This window comes from Nyctereutes procyonoides, unplaced genomic scaffold (assembly GCF_905146905.1).
Source record: "Nyctereutes procyonoides isolate TBG_1078 unplaced genomic scaffold, NYPRO_anot_genome, whole genome shotgun sequence".
Classification (NCBI taxonomy): domain Eukaryota; kingdom Metazoa; phylum Chordata; class Mammalia; order Carnivora; family Canidae; genus Nyctereutes; species Nyctereutes procyonoides.
The window spans coordinates 42,306,717-42,327,673 of NW_026575020.1; positions in this window are offsets into that span (position 1 = coordinate 42,306,717).

Sequence of the window (20,957 nt, forward strand, 5' to 3'; positions counted from 1 at the left end):
TAACACTTGAGTGGCCCTGGCCTTGGGAGAAAGAGCCTTAGGCTGGGAGTCAGGAGAACTGAGTCCAAGTCTCAGTTCTTCCAGGGACTGACTTTAGACAGGTCTCTGCACCTCTCCAGGAGGCTGCTTCTCCATCCGAACAATATAAAAGTCACATCAGATGGTCTCTGCGAACAGGTCTGGCATAGAATGACTGAGCCCTCACTGGTGCTGGAGATATTGAGATGGATGCAATGAAGGAGGACAGAGGTAAGATGGCAGGCAGTCCTCCAGGGACAGGAGAGGTGGCAGCAAAGGTGTCAGGGCTTGGTGACCGGTTGGCACTCGAAGGAAAGAGAGGTACTGAGGAGGGCACCTAGGTTTCTGGCTTGATGCTGGCAATAATACCCAGGGAAGGAGTCAGGGAGGGGAGCAGGCTGGAGAGATGGCATTCAAATTTGGACTCGTTCTGTTTGGTCCATGTGGGCAGCAAGGTCCAGCATGCAACTGGATTCACAAAGGAGAGGTCCAGGCTGGCCCTTGCCCCAGCCCCGGGAAAGGCCATGTCGCCTTTCCCTGCCCCTCTACTCCAAAGCCTCAACATCTGGAGAATTTTCCCCAATATTTAGGATGGTGAGCTTCCTTCCACTCCAGGGTCCCCTGGCATGCCTCCTCCTCTTTCTGTTCTCCACGGAAATTCCTGTGCCTTCTCTGACCACAGCAGCCTTCCCAGCACACTGGATCATGTCGAGCTGCGGAAGACTCGGTCACTCTTATATCCCCGGGACCAAGTACAAGATCTGGCATGCAGAAGATGTCTGCAAATGTTGTTTGATTAAATAAAATATGAGTGATTGAATGAATGAAAAAATATAGAACTTCTACAAGTGAGTGAGAGTCCAAGGCCAGCTTCATAGGGTGACTGCCAACCCATCCATCTGCCGTGACCGCCACCAGAAAAGGAAGTGCCCAGCCTCAAGGTTCCCTGTCTTCCCCAGCTGGGCCCATTGACCACCACCCCATCACTCACAGGACCAGCTCTACCCCAGGCCCTGAGCCCCTCCCAGCTACAGTAACACACTCTTCCCTCTTTTCCTGTACCCACTGGCAACACGGGGCGGGGTTTCTCCGTCTCTACATATCCCTACCTCTGGCTTCTGGCAACCCTACCAGAGGCCCTAGCTAGGGCCTAGATTTTAATGTCCCTGGAGAAGTCTCACCCCTACTGGGTCCCACCCATTATTTAGAAATCCAGAGCTGACTCTTACCTGAATCACACAGGGACCTGGCCCCACCCAGCCCCACCTCTGGAGGCAGCTTCACAGAGTGGCAGGAAAGCTCTGGAATCAACCTAACAGCTCTCTAAATCCCACTTCCCCTGCCCCCCACCCAAACTCCTGAACAGCTCTAAGCTCTCAACCTTAGGCAGCCAACTGTCCCTGCTTGGGCCTCAGTTTCCCCATCTGTAAAATGGGGTTAATAATTCTACTCTTGCAAGTGTTACTGTGAGAACAAAATAAGATGGTCTATGTGAGCATGCCAAACCTCCAGGAACCCAATGTAAATGCTTTACCTGCTTTCTCTTCTGTCCCCCACTCGAGCAGGAGGGTTTCATGCAAACTTCTCTTCCTCTTTTGTACCTATTTTACCACTGCCAGGCCAGGGTTGGGCACTGGCAGTAATAATAAAAATCGCTGATATTTCTCGAGTACCTACTATGTGGCACATGGAGTGCTATGTACTCAGCATGCACTATCAGTTGTAATTTCATTGACAGCTTTATAAAGTATTATCACCTCCATTTTACACAGATAAGAAACGGCAAAAAATAAAATAAAATAAAATAAAATAAATAAAATAAAAGATAAGAAATGAAAGCCCAGAGAGCTGAAATGACTTGTCCAAGTTTGCACAACTAGTAAAGGTTAGATGCAAAGGTCCAGTCCCTGTGTTCTGGAATAGCAGGTACCAGACACCTAAGCCCCAGCAGAGCCAGCCAAGTGTATGGAGTTAGCAGAGGAAGCAGAAATGCACTATGGGTGATATACTGTTCACCTCCTCGTGGAAATCCTCACAACTGCTCCAAGAGGAAGATATCACTATCTCCATTGCAAAAGAGGAAACTGAGGCTAACGGAATTCACTAGATCTGATGGGGGGTGGGGAGGAGGCAGAGGAAAAAAAAGGAGGAGGAAGAGGAGTTAACAACCCCTGCCGAACACATGCTGTGTAGCAGACGGTCTGCTGAGTGCTCTGGGTGTACCAACTCCTCTATAACTCGTAACAGCTCCATGAGATAAGTTTTCTTCTCATCTCTGTGTTTGTAAATGGGAAAAAGGGAAAAATAACTTGCTAGAGGCCACAGGCTAGGAGGTGGTAAAGCTGGGCTCTGAGCTCTGGTCTGCTTGATGCTGACATCTGCAAGCTTAACTCCCTGCTACATACACTCCATCTCTGGCTCTCTTGGATTCTAACCCCTGAATCTTTAAAACAAACACCCAAATCCTGGTGGAGGTAGGCCAAGAAGCCAGATAAACAAGCAGGAGATTGGTGAGTGGAGAGTCCCCAAGCTCATCTGGGGAGTTTCCACTGCAGGGTCCCCTGTCCTACAGGCCCCAGCAATAAGCAGCTGGCGCCATCTGATCTGTGATCGGCACAGGATGGCTAAGCAGTCACGCCACTGGCAACACGGCCTCCCCAGCCCACCCCCACCAACAACGGAATCTGCGGAGCATCAGACATCATCAGTTCCTGAGATCTGGGGGCCTGGCTGCCTGTGACAAGGGAGGAGCTGGAGGAACCAAGCTGGGAAAATGAACTGTGGTCTTGCTAAAGAGACAGTAGCTGCTCTAGAAGTTGCTGGGACAAAGTCTCAGTCTCTGCCCCCCTCTCCTTCTGCACCACAGGTGAAGAAAGAGGAGCCATGTTCATAGCTCTCCTTCGGTATGTGAAATGTGAAATACCATCCTAATTCTACCCAGAAAATTTGGTAGCTCCCAGGGTCCCCAGACCTTAGCTCCATCTTCAAGTTTCCTGGTTCCCTGAGCAGCAGGTGCCATAGAAAAGAGCCCTGATAGGGAGACCCAGAAGATCCCATTTCTAGTAACACAACCTCCTGAACTCACCATGTGACCTTGGCAAGTCACTTACCCTCTTGGACCTGAGTTTCTCTGTTAAATGAGTCTGTTGAATTGGATGTTCTGCGGGGCGGGGGGTGGGGGGTATGCAGAGCTTTTGGAGTCAGGCAGAACTAGATTGGGAGCCCAGGTTCATTATTCTCGCTGTATGACTGGGAACCTATCATATGTCATCTCTGAGACTGTATCCTCATCTGAAAATAAACAAAAATAATATCTATTTCTGGGGACCACTGTGAAGATAAGACCACTTAGCAAAATTCCCAGCACTCAGGAAGCACTTGGTCGATGATCATCATTGATGGAATTCCTATAATTAATAATTATATAGGGAGATCCCTGGGTGGCTCAGTGGTTTAGCACCTGCCTTTACACCCAGGGCATGATCTTGGAGACCCAGGATCAAGTCCCACATCGGGCTTCCTACAAGGAGCCTGCCTTTCTCCCTGCCTATGTCTCTACCTCTCTGTGTGTGTGTCTCTCATGAATAAATAAATAAAATATTTAAAAATAATAATAATTATTATTATACAACTAATCCAGTTCTGTCAGCCTGGTCCCAGATGTGGGGGAAAAAAAGCGTGTTCTAGACACGCACACAAAATGTAAGAGGGAATGGTTGCTGTCAAGTGTTAGCCTTGTGCACAAGGAATGCACTTGGCCATAAATAACAAGGTCCCAAATATGGAAGCTGGAGAGGAAAAGGAGTAGATTCTTCTTGAAGTTTCTTCCCATTGTTCTTCTGCAACACCCTTGGGATGGGTTATGTCCTCAAGCCATGTTCCAGGCAGGAATGGGGTAGAAGGGGGAGCCACAGCCTCAGCAGAGCCCCCCTTCCATTCCTCTTGCCAGAACTGTGTCACATGACCTTGCTTGGCTGCAAAGGAAAATGGGAAATGGAGTTTTTGGGTTAAGCAGGAAGGACTGAGTGTTGGAAATGGAGATTGTCCAGTCAACCTCTAGTGTCTGCCAGGCGCTGAAGGATTTCTTTCTGGTGTGGGGTGTGGTTTCCGGTGTGTGGCTTCCCCAGGAGAATCCAGGAAGAAGTATATGCTGCAAAATCCAAAGATGAGCAGAATTTTTTTTGTCCCAGGATAGGGTCTGAGAATTGCAAGTCTGCAGTAGGTCAGAGCCAGGAGTTGCCCTAAGAGAAGGTCCAAACCAACTACCCCTCTCCAGTGACAGACTCAGAGACTCAGGGTGAAGCAGGGACTTGCCCAAAGGGGCCAGGTATCTCTCCTGTGTCCTCTGGCCTCTTGTTTTTTGTTTGTTTCTTTTTAAAGATTTTATTTATTCATGAAAGACACACAGAGAGAGGCAGAGACACAGGCAGAGGGAGAAGCAGGATCCCCAATGGGGAGCCCAATGTGGGACTCAATGCCAGGACCCCAGGATCATGACCTGGGCCAAAGGCAGACATTCAACCCCTGAGCCACCCAGGTGCCCCACCACTGAGCCACCCATGTGACCTCTTGTAAAATGACCAGCCTTGGAATGAGTTACAGTAGAAACAGTGGTGCCCAGATGCAAGAACATCTCATCCTTTGAAACCTCATACCCAATGGCCTGAAAGTTTAGTGGGCAAGAATATGCACTTCCAAACAAGCCTTCAGTTCTCAGGCTAGAGCCTTAAAAGTGCATTTTCTTGAGCCTTTCAGATAGAACTGGACTGACTCATCACTGGCATAGAATGTCTGCTCCTGCTTTAAGCACCTCATTAATAACTTACCGTCACTGCGCTGTACCCAGTTTAGGAAAATATTTTCACTTACATCATCATTTCTTTTGTCAGCAGTCTTCTGACGTCGGTGTTTTCAGCCCTAAATAAGTCAGCAGTATTTCCATTACAAATGAGAGATACCCAATTCCAACTGATTTTGGCAAAGAAGGGGAAGAGTTGGCTCCCAAGCTGAAAATTTGAGGACAGGTATGGCTACAGCCAGGTGTCAAGTTTTCTCTGTTTCTCTCTGTCTCTCTCTGTGTGTTTATTCCCTCTTGTTGGCTTCACCCTCAGGAAGGTGCTCCCCAAGCGCTCAGGCTGCTCCAGACTCACACTGCCCTAGCACCCCAATCTCATATGAAAAGAAAATGCCTCCTTCTTGGAAATTTCTGATTGCTCTGGCTCAGCTCATGTGCCCATCCCTAAACCAAATATTTTGACCAGGAAGATGGAATATCCTGATTCAGACCGGCCAGTCCTAGACCATGTACCCATGTGAACTGAGAATGGGAGAGAGATGTTCCCCAAAAGAAAACTGGGCGCTGCTATCAAAAAAAGAGGGAAGGAAGGCAGGGTAGGCAGAAAGAACCATGCTCTATTTCTCCACTTGGCAGACAAGGAAGCCAACACTCAGAGAGGTAAGTGGCTTTCTCCTGAAGCCTCAGGGCTGTTGAGAAGGGGGGCTTTCTTGCCTTTGGCTTCAGCCTGGATGGAGAGAAGAGGAAAGAGCTACATGTTGTGAGTGTATGCCTGCCTGTTGGACACTCACAGCATCAGAGCCTCCCCAGGAGGGAGGGAGAAGGGTTCAGAGGGATGCTAGTAGCCAAAGCTGCTTCTCCTGTGTACTTCCTGGGATTTGCTCGAGCTAGAGAGAATGCGCACGTTTGCTGAACAATTTCAAGGCCTGCCAGATACTGTTGGGCACTTGACATATCTTTCTGACCGTGTTTTGCAGAGATAGAAGTTTAGGTACAGGGAGGTAAGGCAACTTGTCCAAGTCACACACAGTCTTGGAATGGCAGGGCTGGGAACAATCCAGGTCTGGCATGATTCCAAAGCCTGTGCTCTTTTCTTCAATGCTTTTCTATGGGGCACTATTGACATTTTGTGTAGGATTGCCCCTCACAGGGCAAGAAGTTTCTCTGGCTAATATTAAGCCCAGTAAGGGCAACAGTCCATAGTTGCCCCATGCATTTCTAACTCTCTTCCCTCCAGGAGGCTACCTCTGGCTTGGAGGGGAACCGTAATACCATGAGGACCAAGTCTGTTTCCTTTTTGTGGGCTCAGGGCCTGACACAGAGCATGTACTTAATAAATATTTGATGAATGAATGAATGAATGAATGAATGAACGAATGAAATACCCTGTAATCAAACAGGACTGTGTGTGACTCCCAGCTTTACCACTTGGTAGCTATATGTACTGAGCAAGTTACTTAACCCCTCTGTGCCTCAGTTTCCTCCTCTGCAAAATGGGGACAATATTAGTACCATCCTCATAGTGTTGTTATGAGGATTAAAGAGCTACTGCTTATAAAATGCTTGGTATGTTGGTCAATGCTTAACAAGCACTGTATCAGTGTTTCTTAAATGAGCCAAAAAATTAATAAATGAATGACTATTATTTATACACACACACAATCAGGAGTTTACAAACATTGTGAGTTTGTTATCTCCTTGGACCACTTCCATTACCCTAGGAGGGAATGTTACACACATTTTACAGGAAACTGAGGCTCAGAGAGGTGAGGTGGCCTGGGTCTTCTGGTTGTTCAAATGCAGCTCCAGAATTTCAGACTCTGGCTTCTCTGCTTAAATCCCCTGAAAACATCCATTTGTAAGCCAAGAATGAAGGAGGGAAGAAGGAGTTGCAGGCATTCCAACCTCTCAGAGCACCTGGAAAGGAACAGATTGTCTGACCCCATTGCTACAAAGGACCACTCTCCTTTCCATCCAACCCAAGGCTCTCTCACTGGGCTGCCCAGTGCTCTGTGGGGTGTGTGTGTGTGACCAACGGGTTGGGAGGAAAGGGGCCCAGCCATGTGGCCAGGACCACAGGACCACATCAAAGAACTGGGTGGTGAGTGAGGACTGGTCAGCTGCCTGCCCACAGCCAGAGAGGAGTGCTGGGTTTGCAAGTGCCCCAGAATCCCCAGATCTGGTCCCCTCCCCCAAGCCACCCTCCAGACAGCAACAGGCTCTCTCTCCTGGGGTCATCTCACAGCCAGAGCACAGGAGTGGCCTCACTGCTCTATGATTTTTCAATTCCACACCCACCCATCCTACAAATAATCACGAGATAAATCTGGGCCAACTTCCAGGCCAGCTGCTGGAGACTTCTGCCCTCACAAAACTCTCAGACACGGAGGTGAGCCTCAGAGGAACAAAAGACTAAGGGTGGGGAAGGAGCCTTGGGGATCTCCGTGCAAGGCCCACCTGCCCAGATCCTTAGGAGGATTGCAATTGCCAGATGCTGCAGGTTCATAAACCCGCACCTGATCCTGCTGCCTAGCTGAGGCTACAGGTCCCATGACCAGGCTTTGACTAACATGGCATCTCTGGGTGCCCACTCCCTCAGCTTCTCTCCTGCTCACCTTCCCCGTACACCCCCCTCCCTGCTCTAGCTCCTCAGACCCTCTCACCTCCTTTGCCCATCCATGTGCTTTAAATATTCTCTTGCACTCTTGGCATAAAGGAAAAAATATGGACTTTAGAGACATGCGCACCTGGGTTTCCATCACACTAGCTGTGTGACCTTGGCCATATTGCTTAGATCCCTTGGGTCACAATTTCTCCACTATAAAAAGAGGGATAATGTGATGATTTAAAAGGCTGTTGGAACACTCAGTGTATAGTAGGTGTTCAATAGATGCTACATTTCCTTTTCCTCGAGGGCTGCTACCCAAGAATTGGATTAAGAGACAAACAGGGAAAGCCTTCTGGCTTTTGCTTTCCCCTTTTATTCTCCTTTTTAATCTTGCCAGGGGTTCACACAAAGAGAACTCCTTCTTGCAAAAGTTAGTGTTCTATGGGGGACATTAACATATAACCAAGAAACATATACAAATATATGTATATATACACACATATATAACGGAATATTACGTTAAAAATATTTTTAAAAATCAGCCATAAAAAAGAAGGAAATCCTGCCATTTATAACAAACTTGAAAACATTATGCTAAATGAAGCAACTCAGACAAAGACAAATACTGTCTGTACATGTAGAATATTAAAAAGCCAAACTCACTGGCAGTGGCACCTGGGTGGCTCAATCAGTTAAGCATCCTACTCTTGGTGTGGACTCAGGTCAGGAACTCAGGGCGGTGAGAAGGAGCCCTATGTCGGGCTCTTCACTGAATGTGGAATCTGCTTAAGATTCTCTCCCGTACCGGGGCACCTGCACCCCAATGTTTCTAGCAGCCATGTCCACAATAGCCAAACTGTGGAAGGAGCCTCGGTGCCCATCGAAAGATGAATGGATAAAGAAGATGTGGTTTATGTATACAATGGAATATTCCTCAGCCATTAGAAATGACAAATACCCACCATTTGCTTCAACGTGGATGGAACTGGAGGGTATTATGCTGAGTGAAGTAAGTCAATCGGAGAAGGACAAACAATGTATGTTCCCATTCATTTGGGGAATATGAATAATAGTGAAGGGGAATATAAGGGAAGGGAGAAGAAATGTGTGGGAGATATCAGAAAGGGACACAGAACATAAAGACTCCTAACTCTGGGAAATGAACTAGGGGTGGTGGAAGGGAAGGAGGGAAAATGGGTGACGGGCACTGAGGGGGACACTTGGCGGGATGAGCACTGGGTGTTATTCTGTATGTTGGTAAATTGAACACCAATAAAAATTAATTTATAAAAAAAAAAAAAAGATTCTCTCCCTCTGCCCCTCCCCCCTCTAAAAAAAACCCCAAACACAAAACTGAACCAAACCAAACTCACAGAAACAGAAAGCGGACTGGTGGTTGCCAGAGGCTGGCAAGTGGAGGAAATGAGTGGTGGTCAAAGTATACAAACTTCCAGTTACAAGATGAATACCTTGGAAGTATCAATGTACATTGTGGTAACTGTGGTTAATAACACTGTATTGCACACTTACAAGTTGCTAAGAGAGTAGATCTTTTTTTTTTTTATTTTTTTTTTGTTTTTTATTTATTTATGATAGGCACACAGTGAGAGAGAGAGAGGCAGAGACATAGGCAGAGGGAGAAGCAGGCTCCATACACTGGGAGCCCGACGTGGGATTCGATCCCGGGTCTCCAGGATCACGCCCTGGGCCAAAGGCAGGCGCTAAACCGCTGCGCCACCCAGGGATCCCTAAGAGAGTAGATCTTAAAGGTTCTCAACACACGCAGATACAGTAACTATGTGAGGCCACTGATGTGTTAACTAAGGTTATTGTGCTAAGCATTTCACAGTGCACACCTGTATCAAATCACCGTGTTGTACACCTTAAACTTATAAATGTTGTATGTCAAATAGATTTCAATAAGCTGGAAAAAAATTCTATGGGATATTGATTCTCAACAGGAGTGTGTCCTTGCTACGGAGGCATTTAAGAATCACTTCTAGGTATTTTTTCAAATCGCATACACACACAAGCACATGCACACATTCAATGAGATTTTGATATTCCCTTCTTCTGATAGCAAGATGCAAATCACATCCTTAGTGAGTTTCCATACCAGTGGAAGTGCAGAAAGGTAGAAGATGGGAAAACACTGACATAGATCATTTATATGCCAAACCATCTCAGACTCGCAGATCTGCTGAGATCTCAAGATCTCAGCCTGGCATATCTCCCCTCACCAGGTCTGTCCTTGGTATCTCACTTCATCTTCCTTCCCTGGCAACATAATTTGGATTGTGTTGGATCTGGGCTCCTCCTTACTCCTGTCTACTTGAAATCTTCAACTTTCTTTTTTAATAAATATATTGTTTCAAATGATTTTTTTATTTTTTTTATTTATTTATGATAGTCACACAGAGAGAGAGAGAGAGAGGCAGAGACATAGGCAGAGGGAGAAGCAGGCTCCATGCACCGGGAGCCTGACATGGGATTCGATCCCGGGTCTCCAGGATCGCGCCCTGGGCCAAAGGCAGGCGCTAAACCGCTGCGCCACACAGGGATCCCAATCTTCAACTTTCTTATCCAGACCAACCCAACCTAATCAACTCAACTCAATCTCCCACAATTCTCCTAAATTCAACTCGAGTCAACTCAACTCAACACAAAACAACTCAGCTTAATTCTACAAAGTTCAATTTGAAGTAAACCAGCTCAGCTCTACTCCACTCGACCAAACCCAAACCCAACTTCCATTCATTCCAATCAAACTGAATTTTATTCACCTCACCCACCCCTACATGATATAACACAAGTCTATTCCACCAAAACCAAACCAACCAAAAAACAAAACAAAACAAAACAAAAAACAAAAAAAAAAACAAAACAAAACCAACCATGCTCAACCCAACTAAACCCATCCTGCCCAGCTCAGTTTTTCTCCCTTTGTATCTCCTCCTTCTTTCTAAACTTGATACCTACATTCCAATCCTGACTCCCACTACCAGATTTTCCTATCTTTCCCCAAATAGTCAGACACAAAGTTAATGCCTCATTTAAAGGAAGATGAGGACATTTTCTTTGGACTTTCTACCTTCTTGCTCTTCCCTCAACCCTAACCGCATCTTCTTGTAGGTAATAACCTCCATTTACCTCTCATTTCCCACCATTTGTCTCTACCCTTTAATGAAGACTTGAGGCCATGAAGCCTCAGACATCCCAAGCCTGTGCAGGCTCTCCTGTCTGCACACGTTACTCCCAGGGGCATTATGTCGGAGGACATTTAGATTGGGAGGCCAGAGGGTTCTAGTCCCAAAGGAAATCCGAGAAGAAGAGCAACCACCAGACCCAGGCACAGTGTGGGCAACAGCAGGATCTGGCTTGACCCCTAGGGGGCAAGACACTCTGTTGCTAACTTTCCTACCCATCCTCCTGGATCTCTTTCTAATCATTTATGGCTGCTCTGTTCCTGTCTTTATCTCTCGGTCTTGGTCTCTGTATCTCTGTATCTCTGTTTCTCACTCTCTCTCTCTCTGTCCTCTCGTTATCTCTGCCTCTATCTGTGGGTGGCCCTATCTTTTCATCTCTGTCTGGAACACTCTCTTCCTCTTTCAGTATCTCTCTTGCTGCTAGCTCCCTCTTGCTGCTCAGTCCCTCTCCATCCCTGTCTCTATTTCTGGCACAATCTGCTTCATGTTCCAGCCTTGGCTGGGTAACTCTTTCTCCTGAACACAGATGCCTCCATCTCCTCATCCCCTCCACTTTCTCCCTACCAAGGGAGCAGCAGTCATCCCAGGCTACCTGAGAGCCTCCCCAAGGTTGCTGAACCCCGAGCTCAAGCTGATTCCTCGCTCAGGAAATCACAATTGTGCACATAGCGCTGGAAAGGAGTTCAGGCCCATCACCTTGTTTTATGAATGAGGAAATTGAGCCCCAGAAATGGCAAAGGACCTGCCAAAGTTCATTTAGAGTTAGTAGAGCAAGAACTAGACACTATCAACTAGAGACCTCAGACTCTGAAGCCAGAGTAGGAAGGTCTGGGTACCAGACTAGCTGGGAGGTAGATGGAAGGACAGTGACACCTGCTCCCAGAAGCCATCTGCATGAACATGGAAATTAATTGCCTTCTACATCGTCTCAGAGCAGCACTTCCTTGTCTCTCTGCCTGTCTGTCTCATAGTAACATGTATGCTCTGGGGGGCAGGGATGGTGGGAAGAAAGGAGACAAGAAGCATCCTGGGTGCCCTTTTGGTGAAAGTCATTTACCACTGAACCTGACCGTTCCTGACAATTTTGAGAGAACAAGCAGGAGGCCCTCAAAAGGCTTGGGGGAAAGGAGGAGACCAGGGTCTGGTCTCCTGCTGCAGTAGGGGACAGGGCTGGGGTTTTAGTCAGACTGGAGCCAGAATCCAGCAGCCCCTGAGCTCTCAGCTGCAGGCTCCTGCCCAGCCAGGCACAGCCCCAAGACTGTCTGGGTCTTGATCAAGGTGAAGCTTCGGACCTGGCTAAAGGCCAGGACTGCATTCCTCTTTAGCCCCACCCAGCACCAGGCTCCTGGCCAATCTGGGCCCCAGCAGGAACCAGAGACCCCTGGTGGGCCTGAGCCAGAGCCAGGCTGGAGAAACGACCCTTATCCAGCCCAGAAGGGAGGCCCCCAATACCTCCTCCGAAGCCAGTGACTGGCACACATATAACTGCTCTGGGGCTGCCTCCCTCAGCAGCATAGAGTTCCTGGGCTGCCGCCAGCCCAGGCTTCCTCAAAACCCTAGAAGGTCCGAAAATAGAAAAGGAGAAGAGAAGGCTGTAGTCAGTGTGGTGGACTGAGGAGAACTTGGGGAAAGAGGGGAACTGGTTCTAAGCCGTGGGCAGACACCACCAGAACCAGTGCTGGCCTGACCTCCAGTACTCTCCCACCCCTCTTGCCTAAGCTGCCTCTCTGTACAAGGGACCTCAGATCCTTGGCCCCAAAACTCTATTGAACAAATCAGGAGGGACACCTGGGTGGCTCAGTGGTTGAGTGTCTGCCTTTGCCTCGGATCGTAATCCCAAGGTTCTGGGATCAAGTCCTGCATCAGGCTCAACCACAGTTGAATCTCTGCCTCTCTCTGTGTGTCTCTTATGAATAAATAAATAAATCTTAAAAAAAAAAGAAATTAAAAAAAAAGGAACAGATTAGGAGACTGTGTCCCAGAGAAGGAAAGAAACTGCCCAAGGACAAGTAGCAGGAGAAGGAGCCAGAATCTGGGCTCCTGGCCCTCCTAGGCCCTGCTCCTTCACCAGCAGGCTCTCGGGTTAGGGTTCTTTTTGGGTCCCAAGCCTGCCCCATATGCCCAAAAGGCCAATTTCAAGTAATTTCCTTCTCATGTGAACTGTCCTAACCCGACAGTGCCCTGTTCCTCAGAACACACAACTAAGCTTGAATTCCAGCTCTCCGCAGAAGCCTTGGGAAGGCAAGGCTCTCCTCTGCTCCTCCTGCCACTGTTCTCTGATTTCCACCTGGCCTGGCTTTTCCTTCCTCTTTCCCCAGCCTTCTCTCCCCACTGCCACCATGGGCCCAGTGGAGCCTGGGGTAGGCAGGCAGAGGGGCCTGGCCCTGCTTCCACCCACTCTTGGCCCTCCCTGAACCCCCAGATTGGTCCCTGTCCCTGCAGCAGACCTCGCAGGGCTGGAACCCACTCACTCCCCTGCTACCCCTGCCACCACCAGGCAGCCTTTGTTCTTAGAAGGTCCTTAAACTCTTGAAACTGAAATCTGCTTCCCTGGATTCTCTGCTGCTGCCTCCAGGACCTTCCTCCACCTGATGTGCCCTCAGAGGTGGGTAAGCCGTGCACCTTCCCTGACAGCACTGTTGCTTCAGGAGGCTCCAAGGTCAAATCCTGCCTCAGCTACCACCAACCGTGTGACCTGCGTGACTCTGCCCCATGTATCTCCTCCCCTGGCTGATCCTAATCTGTATCCTTTCCCTGTAATAAATAATAACTATGAGCATAAGACTTCCAGTGAGTTTTGTGTATTTTAGCAAATGATGAAAGCCAAGGGGAGTTTGCAGCACCTCCCAAACTCACAGTAGTGTCAGAATGATGGCAGGCAGTCTCCTGCAGACGCTGCTCCCTGCCCTTGTAGTTGGCCCCATGTCACTGCAACTCCTCTCATGCAATACCCACAACAACCCTCTGCAGTAAGTGCAATCGCCATCAGTCCTGGTTTATGGTTTAGGAAACTGAGTTAGGGATCCCTGGGTGGCACAGCGGTTTGGCGCCTGCCTTTGGCCCAGGGCGCGATCCTGGAGACCCGGGATCGAATCCCACATCGGGTTCCCGGTGCATGGAGCCTGCTTCTCCCTCTGCCTATGTCTCTGCCTCTCTCTCTTTCTGTGACTATCATAAATAAATAAAAATTAAAAAAAAAAAGGAAACTGAGTTAGGGAACCTAACCAAGGAGGCACTAGGGGCAAATGACAAAGGTGAAATGTGAAAGCAGGCAGCCAGGCACTGAAGTCTACAGCTGTAACCACTGTGCTGTGGCACTGCTCACCTCAGGATGCCGAAGGGGGACCCGTGAGAACTGGCAGGGGAGAGTTTCCAGAGGGCTTCCCTGGTAAAGAAGTTGAACTTTGTCCTGGGACCAATGGAAAGCCAGGGGTGATTTTGAGCAAGGAGTGACATGAGCAGCTGCACATTTTAGCAAGGTCTCCTGGATGCGGAGAAGACCAAATGTGGCTACTGCAACAGATGGGGCATGGGGGGGAGGTGGGGGATAGTGGTGGTTGGACCTGAGCCTTCGTCTTGGTGATAAAGAGCAGTGGACACATTCCAGGTCTACCTAAAAGGCAGACTTGACAGGACTTGGGGACAGACTGGATTTAGGGAGTAAGGCAGTGGGAGGCAGCCCAGGGTAACACCCAGGCTTCCAGACTAGACAATCATGGTGTTAAGTCCTTGAGATAGGGTAAGACCAAAGAAGAACATATTTGGGGTGGACTATACGACCATTAACGACCCCAGAGTCCTGAGGGCCAGGGCTACCCTCACCCCAGGGCACAAGGGCACAAGGGCTCTGGACCAGGACAGCCTGCCAGCTTCAGAGCAGGAAAGCTGTGCCTCACCTACCTCAGAGTTGCCACCAGGTGGCAGCATAGGCCACCTTTTCCCAGGAAGGCCAGGGAAAGGAGGAAGACCGGAGCATCTCCTGGCTTCAGATGCAGACACATTGGAGAGACCTCCGAAAATGGACAAAGGAGCCTCACCCAGGGGCCTGTACATGTGAGTTCCTGCAAGTGCAGCATGCAAAGATCCCCGGATCTAGGAGGCAGGAGTCCTGGGTTCTAGAAACTGCCTCTGGTCCACAGCCAGCACCCGCCCCTCTTGGTTTCTCCCCTATAAAGAGCACTAGCCCTGCACAGGAGCCAGAAGCTGGCAGGGGACTTTGAACTGCATCTCTACCCTTCAACCCCTAATATCTGTGGCTTTCAAATATATTTCTAAAGGCAGCAATTTTTTTTCTTTTTACAAAATCCCAAGTGCCTCATGTATAACACAGAGAAAAAATTCATACTGATGTGCTCCAGCTCAAGTAGAGCCCACAGAGAGGATGAAATCCAGACCCTTCACCTTGGCATTCAAGCCCTTTGCTCACTACCTCTCCATGCCTTTTCTTACCCAGACCACACCCTTCTACTCTTTCAGCTCAGACTGGACTTGCCCTTGGGAACGCACTTCTGCTCCCCTCCTGATTCAAATCCTCCTCCTCCCTTACTGTCAGGTCCCTCATCACCTCCTCTGAGAAGGCTCTTCCAAAGCCCTTGGTGGAAAGAGTCACTCCATCCTCTGCACTGCCCCACACTTCAGCCACCAAGCACCTGCTGTGGCCAGGCACTTCCAACAAGCCAACAGTACTTCCTCTTGCTCTGAAGGTCTCATGTTCTATGTACACTCACACACCTCTCTCCCTGCTCCTGAGGACCTCCAGGTGGGGACCACGCCTGGCTCCCCCCCACTCCCCGCCCCCAGTAGAGTATGTACAGCCTCACACAGCTGGGGCTAGCAGACCAGCCTCTGCCCCAGCAGGCCTCCTCAATCCACATTAGCAGATAGCTGATCTTTCTTGGGTCTTTGCTTTGCCCTCTGCGTAATGGGGGCTGCTATTTTCTAAGCAGGACTCTGTATAGAATCAGGACTGGCTACATCATTTGTGAGGTCCAGTGCAAAATGAAAACATGCAGCCTCTTGTTCAAAAATTACTTAAAATTTGGGATGCCTGGGTGGCATCTGCCTTGGGCTGAGGTCATGATTCCAGGTTCCTGGGATGGAGTCCTACCTCAGGCTCACCACAGGGAGCCTGCCTCTCCTTCCACCTATATCCCTGCCTCTCTGTGTCTCTCATGAATAAATAAATCTTTAAAAATAAAATAAATAGAAATTAAAGCCAAAATAGTATATCATTGAGCCAAACACAGATCGTACTCCCATCAAGCTACCCATGAAGTTTCTGCACTACACAAGGGGTCTGATATGTAATCAGCCTGCACCCAAATGTGGAGTTTTGTCCGCCAACAACACAGTCACTTTTTTCTTCATTCAAGGGCACCGTCTACTGCTCAAGTTGGATGCAGGAAGGCTGCATCTGCCCCAAAGGGAGTGACTATTCCATAAGTCACACAAAGTTATGGTATTGGCCAGTGGCAGCCCTGTCTGAGTTCTCTAAGATTTCATGACCCAGGCACGTGAGCTGCACTCGTGGACTTTTTGTTGAATGACAAAAGGGGACCAGAAATTGGACATAAGACATTGGAAAGCAGGGATGAAGGCAGGCTAGCCCATAACTGTAGCCTGTTAATGTTTGATGGGCGAGTAAACGAATGGCCAAGTGAGCGCTGAAGACTCATCCCTGGTTGGCTCAGGGGTTTAGCGCCTGCCTTTGGCCCAGGGCATGATCCTGGAGTCCTGGGATCGAGCCCCACATCGGGCTCCGTGCATGGAGCCTGCTTCTCCCTCTGCCTATGTCTCTGCCTCTCTCTCTCTCTCTCTCTGTGTCTCTCATGAATAAATAAATTAAAAAAAATAGACCAAACTGTGGAAGGAGCCGCGGTGCCCATCGAAAGATGATGGATAAAGAAGATGTGGTGTATGTATACAATGGAATATTACTCAGCCGTTAGAAACGACAAATACCCACCATTGGCTTCAATGTGGATGGACTTAGAGGTTATTATGCTGAGTGAAATAAGTCAATCGGAGAAGGACAAACATTATATGGTCTCATTCATTTGGGGAATATAAATAGTGAAAGGGAATATAAGGGAAGGGAGAAGAAATGTGTGGGAAATATCAGAAAGGGAGACAGAACATAAAGACCCTTAACTCTGGGAAACGAACTAGGGGTGGTGGAAGGGGAGGAGGGCGGGGGGTGGGGGTGAATGCGTGACGGGCACTGAGGGGGGCACTTGACGGGATGAGCAGTCAGTGTTATTCTGTATGTTGGCAAATTGAACACCAATATAAAATAAATTTATTATAAAAAATTTTTTATTTATGGTTTATCTCTTTATTGTTTCTCCTTTTATCAAAACCTGTCACAGCTGGGGGCCAAGAGGAAGTAAAAAAAATTGCCACAAATATTCCCCCTTGTCCCCAGTCAGTCTTCCCCCACCCCTCACCCAGAGCTTCCCACCAACCCTGGGCACACATGATCATCTCCCCCCACCCTCAGCCTTCTCCCAGCCATAAATACAGGTGATCGTGATTCGATGAAACCAAAACAGATTTCTCCATCTTAAATGCCCCCAAAAGGGACAAAAAGGGGGCAAAAGAAGTTTAGTGCTGATACCCTCTTCAGGAAGAGTGGAAAACTTCTTTCCCCTAAGGGACACGGGAAATAGAACTGCCCCTGTCGGAACTGCAGCAACTCTAGAAGCAATCAGGAAGAGAAAAGGTTGGGATGGCAGGGAAAAGGATGTTTTTCAGCAACTTCACTCCTTTGATCCATTCATCCCTTATCAGGTAAGGGGTGGTCCCAGTGTTATCAGTGGGGCATATAAAGGGGAGGGCTGACAGAGAAGAATTAGGTGAAAGAAATAAAAGGAGAGCAGTTTGGTGGGGAAGGGGAAGGAGAAAAGGAGCCCTAAAGCTCACTGCCCTCATCTTCCAAGAAACGGCATCAACACACAAGAGGTATGAATGAAGAGCGTTTAGAGGAGATTCAGGGACCCCAAAAGAAAGGAAAGAGAAGGGAAAGCAAGGGCCTCTGTGGGATTACAGAGCTAAGAGAGATTGAGAAAACATCAAGTCTGGGGTTTTCCAACCGTGTTCTCCAAAGTTATAGGGATCTGCAAACGTGTGTTGGTGATAGGGAAAGACCAGGCGCTCAGGGATTGGGTCCCCTTCCTGAGCTTTGACTTTTCATCTGTCTCACACTGGCCTTCCCATATAAGCTTTTGTTTAAAGAAGTTTGCTGGCTCTGGAAGGGCAGGGACTCGGCCAAAATCCCACTGCAAAGCCTGGGGAGAGGATCAAAGATTTGAAGGCAGAAGTCAGCCTTGAGCTCCCAGAGGAAAGCCTAAGGCAATACAATCCAGGCAGCAGAGTGAACACCAGAAAATGGAGTTTTGACCATAAAGTTGAGAGTCCACTTCTGGATTCTCTATTCTGTTCCGTTGATCTATGTGTCTGTTTTTGTGCCAGTACCACACTGTCTTGATGACCACAGCTTTGTAGTACAACCTGAAATCTGGCATTGTGATGCCCCCGGCTATGGTTTTCTTTTTTAAAATTCCCCTGGCTATTCGGGGTATCTTCTGATTCCACACAAATCTTAAGAGGATTTGTTCCAACTCTGAAGAAAGTCCATGGTATTTTGATAGGGATTGCATTAAACATGTAATTGCCCTGGGTAACATTGACATTTTCACAATATTAATTCTGCCAATCCATGAGCATGGAATATTTTTCCATCTCTTTGTGTCTTCCTCAATTTCTTTCAGAAGTGTTCTATAGTTTTTAGGGTATAGATCCTTTACCTGTTTGGTTAGGTTTATTCCAGGTATCTTGTGCTTTTGGGTGCAGTGGTAAATGGGATTGACTCCTTAATTTCTCTTTCTTCAGTCTCATTGTCAACTAATATTCGACAAAAGAGGAAAGACCATCCACTGGAAGAAAGACAGTCTCTTCAATAAATGGTGCTGGGAAAATTGGACAGCCACGTGCAGAAGAATGAAACTAGACCACTCTCTTGCACCATACACAAAGATAAACTCAAAATGGATGAAAGATGTAAATGTGAGACAAGATTCCATCAAAATCCTAGAGGAGAACACAGGCAACACCCTTTTTGAACTTGGCCACAGTAACTTCTTGCAAGATTCATCCATGAAGCCAAGAGAAACAAAAGCAAAAATGAACTATTGGGACTTCATCAAGATAAGAAGCTTCTGCACAGCAAATGAAACAGTCAACAAAACTAAAAGACAACCTACAAGGGGATCCCTGGGTGGCGCAGCGGTTTAGCGCCTGCCTTTGGCCCAGGGCGCGATCCTGGAGTCCCAGGATCGAGTCCCACGTCTGACTCCCGGCATGGAGCCTGCTTCTCCCTCTGCTTGTGTCTCTGCCTCTCTCTCTCTCTCTATGTCTATCATAAACAAATAAATATATCTTTTAAAAAAAAGACAACCTACAGAATGGGAGAAGATATTTGCAAATGACATATATGATAAAGGGCTAGTTTCCAAGATCTATAAAGAACTTATTAAACTCAACAGCAAAGAAACAATCCAATCACGAAATGGGCAAAAGACATGCACAGAAATCTCACAGAGGAAGACATAGACATGGCCAACACACACTTGAGAAAATGTTCTGCATCACTTGCCATCAGGGAAATACAAATCAAAACCACAGTGAGATTACACCTCACACCAGTGAGAATGGGGAAAATTAACAAGGCAGGAAACCACAAATGTTGGAGAGGATGCGGAGAAAGGGAACCCTCTTACACTGTTGGTGGGAATGTGAACTGGTGCAGCCACTCTGGAAAACTGTGTGGACGTTCCTCAAAGAGTTAAAAATAGACCTGCCCTACGACCCAGCAATTGCACTGTTGGGGATTTACCCCAAAGATTCAGATGCAATGAAACGCCGGGACACCTGCACCCCGTGTTTCTAGCAGCCATGTCCACAATAGCCAAACTGTGGAAGGAGCCTCGGTGTCCATCGAAAGATGATGGATAAAGAAGATGTGGTGTATGTATACAATGGAATATTTCTCAGCCATTAGAAACAACAAATACCCACCATTTGCTTCGACGTGGATGGGACTGGAGGGTATTATGCTGAGTGAAGTAAGTCAATCGGAGAAGGACAAACAGTGTATGTTATCATTCTTTTGGGGAATATAAAAAATAGTGAAAGGGAATAAAGGGGAAAGGAGAAAAAATGAGTGGGAAATATCAGAAAGGGACACAGAACATGAGGACTCCTAACTCTGGGAAACGAACAAGAGGTGGTGGAAGGGGAGGAGGGCGGGGGGTGGGGATGACTGGGTGACGGGCACTGAGGGGGGCACTCGATGGGATGAGCACTGGGTGTTATGCTATATGTTGGCAAATTGAACTCCAATAAAAAAAAAGGAAGAAAAAAAGAAGGAAAGAAAGAAAGAAAGAAAGAAAGAAAGAAAGAAAGAAAGAAAGAAAGAAAGAAAGAGAAAAGAAAAGAAAGAAAAGAAAAGAAAAGAAAAGAAAAGAAAAGAAAAGAAAAGAAAAGAAAAGAAAAGAAAAGAAAAGAAAAGAAGAGTTTTGAGCAGCCCCCGTGGCGCAGCGGTTTAGCGCCTCCTGCAGCCTGGGGTGTGATCCTGGAGACCCAGGATAGAGTCCCAGGTCGGGCTCCCTGCATGGAGCCTGCTTCTCCCTCAGCCTGTGTCTCTGCCTCTCTCTGTCTCTGTCTCTGTCTCTGTGTGTGTGTGTGTGTGTCTCTGTGAATAAATAAAGTCGAAAGAAGAAAGAAAAGAAAGAAGAAAGAAAGAAAGAAAGAAAGAAAGAAAGAAAGAAAGAAAGAAAGAAAGAAAGAAAGAAAGAAACTGGAGTTTTACCCAGGAATGTGGATTCAGTGCAGAGGATCCCCGACAAACCAGAGGGTGGAGGTCAGGGATGGTAAATCTCAGCTCAGAGAAGAGATTCAAGGTCAAGTTCCAAGTTCAGGGGTCAAAGATGAAGGCCTATTCTTGGTTTGTTCGTTCAGTAGGTATTTGCTGAGCACCTACTATGTACCCAGCATGGTTCCAGGCCCTGGGATACAGCAGTGAACAAAACTATGTCCCTGCCCTCACGTGGCTCACATTCTGGGAGGCAGGGGTCCATGTGCAGGAAACAAAGATGCTTATAAGAAAACAAATGAGGCAACCAGCTAGAGATAAGTGACACAAAGAAAATTAGAGTGGGAGGGAGAGACTGCCAGTAGGTGGGCTAGCTCATGCAGGGCGGTCAGGGAAGGCCTCCCTGAGGAGGTGACATTTGAGCTGCACTCTGAATGAGTTGGGGCTGCCAGTGTCCCA